The 8,197-nt window shown below is 55.0% G+C and overlaps 1 long non-coding RNA gene across 1 annotated transcript; it reads left to right on the forward strand.

Moving 5' to 3' along the window:
- Window positions 1-4,852: 4,852 nt before the first annotated feature.
- On the forward strand, window positions 4,853-7,694 carry LOC109729780 (uncharacterized). Its single transcript, XR_012914694.1, has 2 exons — window positions 4,853-5,095; window positions 7,442-7,694. It is a non-coding gene; the product is annotated as an uncharacterized LOC109729780 (long non-coding RNA).
- Window positions 7,695-8,197: the final 503 nt, after the last annotated feature.

Below are 8,197 nucleotides of genomic sequence, written 5' to 3' on the forward strand. Positions count from 1 at the left end.
CACATTGGTGTCAAAACATGAGTATTCTCCCTTTGCTTATTCTGAGGAACAGTGTGTGCAGGATAGACCCTGTGTCTTATTTATTGCCAAGTAGAATTGCTGAGGTTACCCAAGGTCAACGCTGTGGTCAGGTTATTAAAGCCTCGTTCTGTCTCGCCCACCATCAATCAGATCAATGTGACCTGCAGAAAGGACACCAGCTGGAGAGCAAGATACTGTGTTTCACGTGAATAGCGAGTGGCCTTGGCCCAACAAGCTTCCCTGAGTAAAGGACGGGAGGAGCAGATGACTCCCAACGCCCTTCCGTCTCCATGGCAACCCAGTCCAGTGGACCGCTCTGCAGTGATGGAAACAGTCTACACCTGCGCTGCCCAGTGAATGCAGCGACCACTAGGCACACATGACCACTGAGCACTGGCAGGGTGGCAAGTGTCATTTCAGTTAACTGAATGCAAATGACCCACGTGGCCGGTGGCTACCGTGCTGGGCAGCACAGCTCTACTGTGAACACAGCCGGAGAACTGAAGCCTCTTTCGCCCTTGGTTGGTGGACACGGGAAGGTCCCTGGTGCTCATTCCAGGCCTCACACGTTAGGCAGTCTATTCACAAACCTGGCCACATCCAGAGAAGAAGGAACAGGGTGGAGGGAGCCTTGGAGAAAAAGGAGACATAGAAGCGGTTTTCAAAAGTGGAATCACTCACAACCCAATTGCCTTCTGAAAGAGTGATGGGAGTTCACTGTAAAAAGCAGAAAGCCAGCACTGGGTAGAAGCTACTGAGAGAGCAATCTCCCTCAGGGTGAAAACCACCCTCCCAGGACACGGAGGTCCATCCACGACATGGGAAAAGTGTGGGCTCCCAGGGTGCGGAGGGCTTGTTACCTCACCTGCTCGGGCTGCCATAGCCAAGTCCCACAGACAGGGGGAGACAAACAACAAGCAGCCTTTTTCTCACGTTCTGAAGGCTGGAAGTCTCAGGTCAAGGTGTGGCGGGGTGGGCTTGTCCCCAGGCCTCTCTGCCCGGCTTGTGGACGACCAGCCTCTCCCCTGGCCTCTCTTGGTCTCCCCTCTGTGTGAGTCTGTGTCCTCATCCCTTCTCGGAAGGACGTCACTCATTCTCGATCAGAGCCCACCCTACTGCCTCGTGTCACCTCAGCCACCTCTTTAAAGTCTCCATGCCCGAAGACAGTGACATTCTGAGGCGCTGGGGGTGAGGCCTCCAACACAGCAATTTCGAGGGGGCAAAATTTAGCCCAAAACCCCTATTGATCGGGGATCCCAAAGCAATAGCTTGACAGTCACAAGCAGGGATATCTGAGAGCACGTTCATTCTCTGCGGGGTATATTAGAAGACTAGTTAGTGGAGGCCACCTCCTACTTATGAGATTCGGTGACACTGGGAGGAGAGAAACATGAACTCTCAGTAAAGAAAGCTGTGACAGCGTCAGTGAGGACCCGCCATCGCAGCCCGACAATACACAACCACAGCTCTCAGCAGACACGGCGCTGAGCAAGGTGGCAACACGGGGATCCAGGCACAGGGAAGAGTGCCACTCACCCCAGGGCGCAAGGACAGTGCAGGACGGGCTCGCAGAGTGGCCCAGCTTCTGCACTGCGAAAACACAGGATGTGCAGTTTGGAGCGTGGTGGATGGGATAGAAAACTTATCTAGGGAATAATTTTAATGCCGTGAACCAAGCAAGGTCTCCGGGCAGGAGACCACCCGACTCGGAAGCCTGCTGGGCAGCCTTGGCTTGCGTTTGGACGCAGCGCGTGCACTGAGCGAGCGCTTCAGAAAACTCAGTCACTTCCCAGCCCGAGACCATTGCCTGCAAATTTCTTTGAAGAAAGTTGCTGGCTTTGCACAATTGCTTGTCCTACTTTCACCCAATGTTCTCCATGGTTTTCGCAGCTAGCCATGAGTCTGACGTGTTTTTGTTCCCTCTTTGCAGGTGACAACCTTCTCGTCGGCCCAGAAATTGACACTTTCAGGTGTGTACAGAGGGCAGGCATATGTGTCTATGATCCTTGCAAGTTTCCCACCGAACATGCCGGCACCTGTTTCTTTGCAAAGGCCTACTGCTGTGTGTGAGATGGGCGGGACCTGGAGAACCCAGAAAGCTGCCAGGGCAACTGTCTGGAACCATTCTTTCAATAAAAGCAGCACACTGTTCTGAAGTGTGCTTCCTTCAGAGCAAATTGAACTTTGTGTCTCCCTTGGAAAGGTCTAGAAGGTAGGGGGTTGGGCTGCGGGGCATGGACAGGACAGACCGCAGAGCCTGCCTGGCGCAGGGGAAGAGTTAGGGCCGGAGCAGTGCCGGGTCCCCTTCATTTCTCCACCAAGCCAGCACGAGAGGCAGGCAGAGGCGCGTGAGGTTGATGAGGCAGCACATGCGACTGAGGGTCCAGGATGAGACAGAACCGCACGTGGGCAAAGCCCCAGCACTGAACGCTGACGTGGAGAAAAGTCACTCACTACCCAGAAACACCCTTAGTAAACCACTGTGTCAGCGAGAGAGCACCTTCTGGGTTCAGTCTCTGGGCTTTGATGGCTCGTTAGTTACCACGGCAGACGTTGCCCTACCTGTTAGACACGGGCCCGGTTGTAGTCTCCAACCCAACACTGGTGACAGGTGAAGTCCCCCGAGGACACCTGCACAGACCTAGGGGACAAGGAGAGCCAGCGAGAGCAACAGACCAGAATTCCACAGTGAGTTCACTGGGGGAGGCAGGGACCCCAGGTATTGTGGTGTATGACTAAAGAGCTACACAAATTCCACAAAATGAGGACACAATCCCAAAAAAAGGACACGGAAAAGGCTCTGCAGAGCATCTCAACAACGGAGTTGTGGTGCAAATAGAAAACTATTTCTTACTTTTCCACTCCAGATTTGACCGCAGGTGACACGCAGAGATGTTGCTATGGTTACAAATTAGAATGCGATGATTGTGGGTCTGGAACTACCAAAGCATCATGGCAGGGGTTGGAAGGGGGACAGGGAAGAAGAGAGGAAGCCAGGAGTGCGGGGGTGCTGTCTTGTCATACGCTGCTGGGAGGTCAGGGATGTTTCTCAAGTTGTTGCATAAGAAATGCATGTATAAGCGTATTGCATACAGGCATGAATGAAACCAATACAGGACTCACAATTTGGAAGTAAAGGGGAAGTGGGTTGGGTAGTGTCTTAGTGCGTTTAGGCTGCTGTAACGAAAGGCCGTAGACTGGGTAGTTTTGTAGCAATCATTTCTTTCTCACGGTTCTGGAGGCTCCATAGCCCAGTTCTATGTCTGGTGAGGGCCACGTTCCTGACTCAGCCATCAGCACGAGCCCACGTCCGCCAGCCTGTGGTATGCAAAGGCATTTGCCGGCGCTCACCCTCCTCCTGCCCACATGCCCAGGACAGCCTCTGTCCAAAGTTCTTCTAGCCTAGGTTCCTTGAACAATGCTCTTGCCCAGAGTCCAGATGCCACACAGAATCAATCTACCGTGTCATCTCGATTTGACCCTAAAACTATCCCCACACCAGCTCGGTGGCCTGGGTTGGACATTGTTCCTGGACGCCGAGCCCCCAGCTGGGTTCTCCAGCACCCAGGTGGTTCCATGAGCTGCCGGCTTATCCTCTCAAGCAGCTCCTCTCTTGCCTGGTCGTCCAGTGCCAGACCCGGCTGCTTACAAGTCAGCCCCTGCCTGAGACGTCAGGAGAGCTGCTCAGAGAATTGCAAAGAAAATCACTCACAAATAAAATACCTGTTTAATGCTGGCGTGGATGCAGAGAGAGAGGAACACTCCTACACTGCTTGTGGGACTGCAAACTAATCCAACCTCTGTGGAAAGCAATATGGAGATACCTTAAAGCGATACAAGTGGATCTACTATTTGATCCAGCAATCCCATTGCTGGGCATCTACCCAAAAGAACAAAAGTCACTCTATAAACAAGACAGCTGCACTCGAATGTTTATAGCAGCACGATTCATAATTGCAAGGCTGTGGAAACACCCCAAGTGCCCATCAATCCAAGAATGGATTAATAAAATGTGGTATATGTATACCATGGAGTACTATTCAGCTCTAAGAAACGACGATGATATAGCACATCTTATATTTTCCTGGTTATATTTTCCTGGTTAGAGCTGGAACCCATACTACTAAGTGAAGTATCCCAAGAATGGAAAACAAGCACCACATATACTCACCAGCCAACTGGTGTTAACTGAGCAGCACCTAAGTGGACACATAGGTACTACAGTAATAGGGTATTGGGCAGGGGGGAGGGAGTGGGGGGCAGGTATATACATACATAATGAGTGAGATGTGCACCATCTGGGGGATGGTCATGCTGGAGACTCAGACTTGTGGGGGGAGTGGGAGAATGGGCATTTATTGAAACCTTAAAATTTGTACCCCCATAATATGCCGGAAAAAAAAAGATCTATGAAAGAAAAAAAAAAATACTTGTTTAAATCTTTAGGAACAAGGGCTACCTGAGGGATCCTTAGAGAGTAGCCAACACAACAGCCCAGTTGAACAGCTGCCACTCTGCAGGGTCAGCCTCTCCGGAACCCAGGTCTCCGCCCCCAGGGGTATTCTTCAGGGACTCAAACCAAAGACACAGGCACCTGCTTGGAGCCAACAGCCCCTGCACAAAGACCATCCTCCCAAGTCCTCTCCTGCCTGGGAGCAGTTCCAACGTGACGGGCCTTTCCTGGGGACCCCATTAGACTGCCCAGCCTCGGACAGTAAACCGACCAGGCGGGAGGAGTGGAATCAGGTCCCCAGGCTGAAAAGTAAACCCAGCTGCAGCCAGATGGGGACCAGGAGCCATGTGACTAGCACAATACTCAGGCTGAATGACGGGAGGGTTAGATATTAGAAGTTCACTCTGGATTGCAACACCTCCTGGCAGCTCTGTCTCTCAGGCTGTGCAGTCCTGCAGCCCTATAAATACGGGACACTGTGCTCTGGACGCCTGTGTCAGCTCAGCCTCTGGGGAAGCCTCACCTTCTCTCTGAGATCCCGGGTCCAACCTGCTGCCACCATGCGAACACCCTGCCTTCTGCTGGTGGCGCTCTGCCTGCTCTTCTCCCAGGTGACCCCAGGTAAGCTCCGGGACCTGCTGGGGTGCCCCAGCCACCGGGATGGCGGCTGACGTGAGCCAAGGATGGCTGCCTCCGCGTCCTGAGGGACAAGCAGCAGGAGAACTACACTGGTTGGGTGACCTGCAGTCCACAGAGGTGGCAGGCAAGCTGGCCAAGCCCTGAGGGTCTAGGCGCTGTCCCCTTGAACAGCAGAGGAATGAGCCTGGCAGGGACGGGGGCCAGGCAGGGGCAGCTCCCTCACCTCCCAGCCCCCATGTCCGTCTGGGCGTCGAGAACGTGCCCTATGTAGATGGGGCTGCTGCTCCACCTGCAAGACGGCTGTTCAAGCTGGGAGACCAGCTACCTGTCCAGACACAGGTGCCAGCCCCTTCCTCCCCAGGGCACTGGGTGCAGCCTCCCAGACACCTGCCGCAGGCAAAGCGCCGTTCCCCTACACCCCACCTACCAGGCCAGCTCCACAGGTGCTTCGGACTCACCGGGTGTGCTGCAGGCAGGGTGCTCGGGCCGTCGTACTTTGCCCCCCCACCCTGAGAAACCCATCCACGCTCTCCAGGGGAGGGGTCTCCCAAGCAGCGGGAAGGGACTTCCCAGCAGGCTGGAGGATGCCAGCTTGGCTGGGCCAAAGCAGACACGTCCCTGCTGTGAAGGTGGAATCCTGCAGGAAGAACTGGGGACATATTCTATCCCAACCCCATCCTCACACACAGTGACCTTGAGCAAGTCACATGTTCACATGTTTCTGAGCCTCAGTTTCCTCATCTGCAAGAGGAAGGGCTGGGGCAAATGACTAAAACACTACAGCTCGAAATTCTCGGCACTGTCCTCTTGTACTTTCTCCAGGCGATCACTTGATCCTACGCATGGGCCTCATTTACCCCAGCTAAGTCTCAGTTTTCCCATCCGAAAACTGGGTACAATAACATCCCCAAAGCAGAGCTTTTTTGGTTTCATGTTGCTGACTGAGACCCGTTAGGCAGGCAGGGAAATCAATTTAACGAGTGGCAGCCACGCTTTGTAAATACCAGAACACAGCAGTGCACGCCGTGCCGTGAGGGCGCACGCCGTGCCGTGAGGGCGCACGCCGTGCCGTGAGGGCGCACGCCGTGCCGTGAGGGCGCACGCCGTGCCGTGAGGGCGCACGCCGTGCCGTGAGGGCGCACGCCGTGCCGTGAGGGCGCACGCCGTGCCGTGAGGGCGCACGCCGTGCCGTGAGGGCGCACGCCGTGCCGTGAGGGCGCACGCCGTGCCGTGAGGGCGCACGCCGTGCCGTGAGGGCGCACGCCGTGCCGTGAGGGCGCACGCCGTGCCGTGAGGGCGCACGCCGTGCCGTGAGGGCGCACGCCGTGCCGTGAGGGCGCACGCCGTGCCGTGAGGGCGCACGCCGTGCCGTGAGGGCGCACACTGTTTTGTTACACTCAGGTTTCATTCTCAGGTGTGTGCGTGTGTTTTCCCTGAGCGGCAACAAGAAATTCCTTTCTTACAATAGTTCCATCCAAACTACAGAGCTTTTCAAAGCCACTTTGCTAACACAAAGACTTTTGTTTTCAGTCTGCACCATCTAAATATGATTATGAGCATCTCATGCAAAGAACAGGAAATGAAACAGTGTTTCCAAGGGTGAGCAGGGAGGACTGAACTCACTAACACCTCTGAGCACCCTGGGTCCTGCAGGCCCAGCACCACCTGGAAGGGGCCGCACTGACCTGAAGTTCCTGCTGGGGTGTTCCGTGTTGCTCTGAGTGTCTTCTGCATTGAGACGTGTAGTTTTCCCAACTTGCACCTGCTGGGCCGAGCTGCAGGCCCTGCTCCCAGGCACTCTGCTTCACTCTTTAGGCGCCGTTTCTGTTGGTCATGTTGGCATGTTGTCAGTGGCCTTTTTGCTGCTGCTGCTGCAACCTGGTTTGCACACCCACGGAGCTGTGCTGACCACGCAGCTGGGAGTTCAGAGCAGGGGCGGGCTGGGCACTGCTCCTCAAAGACGGTGCTCATGTCCCAGCCACATGCCATTGCCCACCCCGAGCCCTCACGAGGGATCGGTCCACTCCCCTTCCTATAAAAGTCTCTCAAGCTAGTCTGGTTGTGTTACATGTGGACACACAAGACCACCCGATTCAGAAGCCTGCTGGGCAGCCTTGGCTTGTGTTTGGACGAAGCCCGTGCCCTGAGCAAGCGCTTCAGAGAACTCAGTCCTGCCAGCCACTGAGACCATCACCTGCAAATTTCTTGGAAGAGAAAATGCCTCACTCACCTGGCTTTGCACAATTGCTTGTCTTACTTTCACCCAATGTTCTCCATGGTTGTCTCGGCTGGCCATGAGTCTGATGTGTTTTTGTTCCTTCCTTGCAGGTGACAGCCTTCCCCGAGACCTGAAACCTGACCTATACGAGTGCCGCCGTAAGGGAGGCGCCTGTCTCTATACCTCGTGCCCGCTTTTGACCAGGACTATGGGCACCTGTGACCGTGGGAAGGCCTACTGCTGTAAGCCCAAGTGAGATGGGCGGGTTGTGGAGAACCAGCAGACCTGCCGAGGGAACTGTCTGGAACCATTCTTTCAATAAAAGCAGCACACTGTTCTGAAGTGTGCTTCCTTCAGAGCAAATTGAACTTTGTGTCTCCCTTGGAAAGGTCTAGAAGGTAGGGGGTTGGGCTGCGGGGCATGGACAGGACAGACCGCAGAGCCTGCCTGGCGCAGGGGAAGAGTTAGGGCCGGAGCAGTGCCGGGTCCCCTTCATTTCTCCACCAAGCCAGCACGAGAGGCAGGCAGAGGCGCGTGAGGTTGATGAGGCAGCACATGCGACTGAGGGTCCAGGATGAGGCAGAACCGCACGTGGGCAAAGCCCCAGCACTGAACGCTGACGTGGAGAAAAGTCACTCACTACCCAGAAACACCCTTAGTAAACCACTGTGTCAGCGAGAGAGCACCTTCTGGGTTCAGTCTCTGGGCTTTGATGGCTCGTTAGTTACCACGGCAGACGTTGCCCTACCTGTTAGACATGGGCCCGGTTGTAGTCTCCAACCCAACACTGGTGACAGGTGAAGTCCCCCGAGGACACCTGCACAGACCTAGGGGACAAGGAGAGCCAGTGAGAGCAACAGACCAGA

Source organism: Microcebus murinus, chromosome 24, assembly GCF_040939455.1.
Source record: "Microcebus murinus isolate Inina chromosome 24, M.murinus_Inina_mat1.0, whole genome shotgun sequence".
Lineage (NCBI taxonomy): Eukaryota > Metazoa > Chordata > Mammalia > Primates > Cheirogaleidae > Microcebus > Microcebus murinus.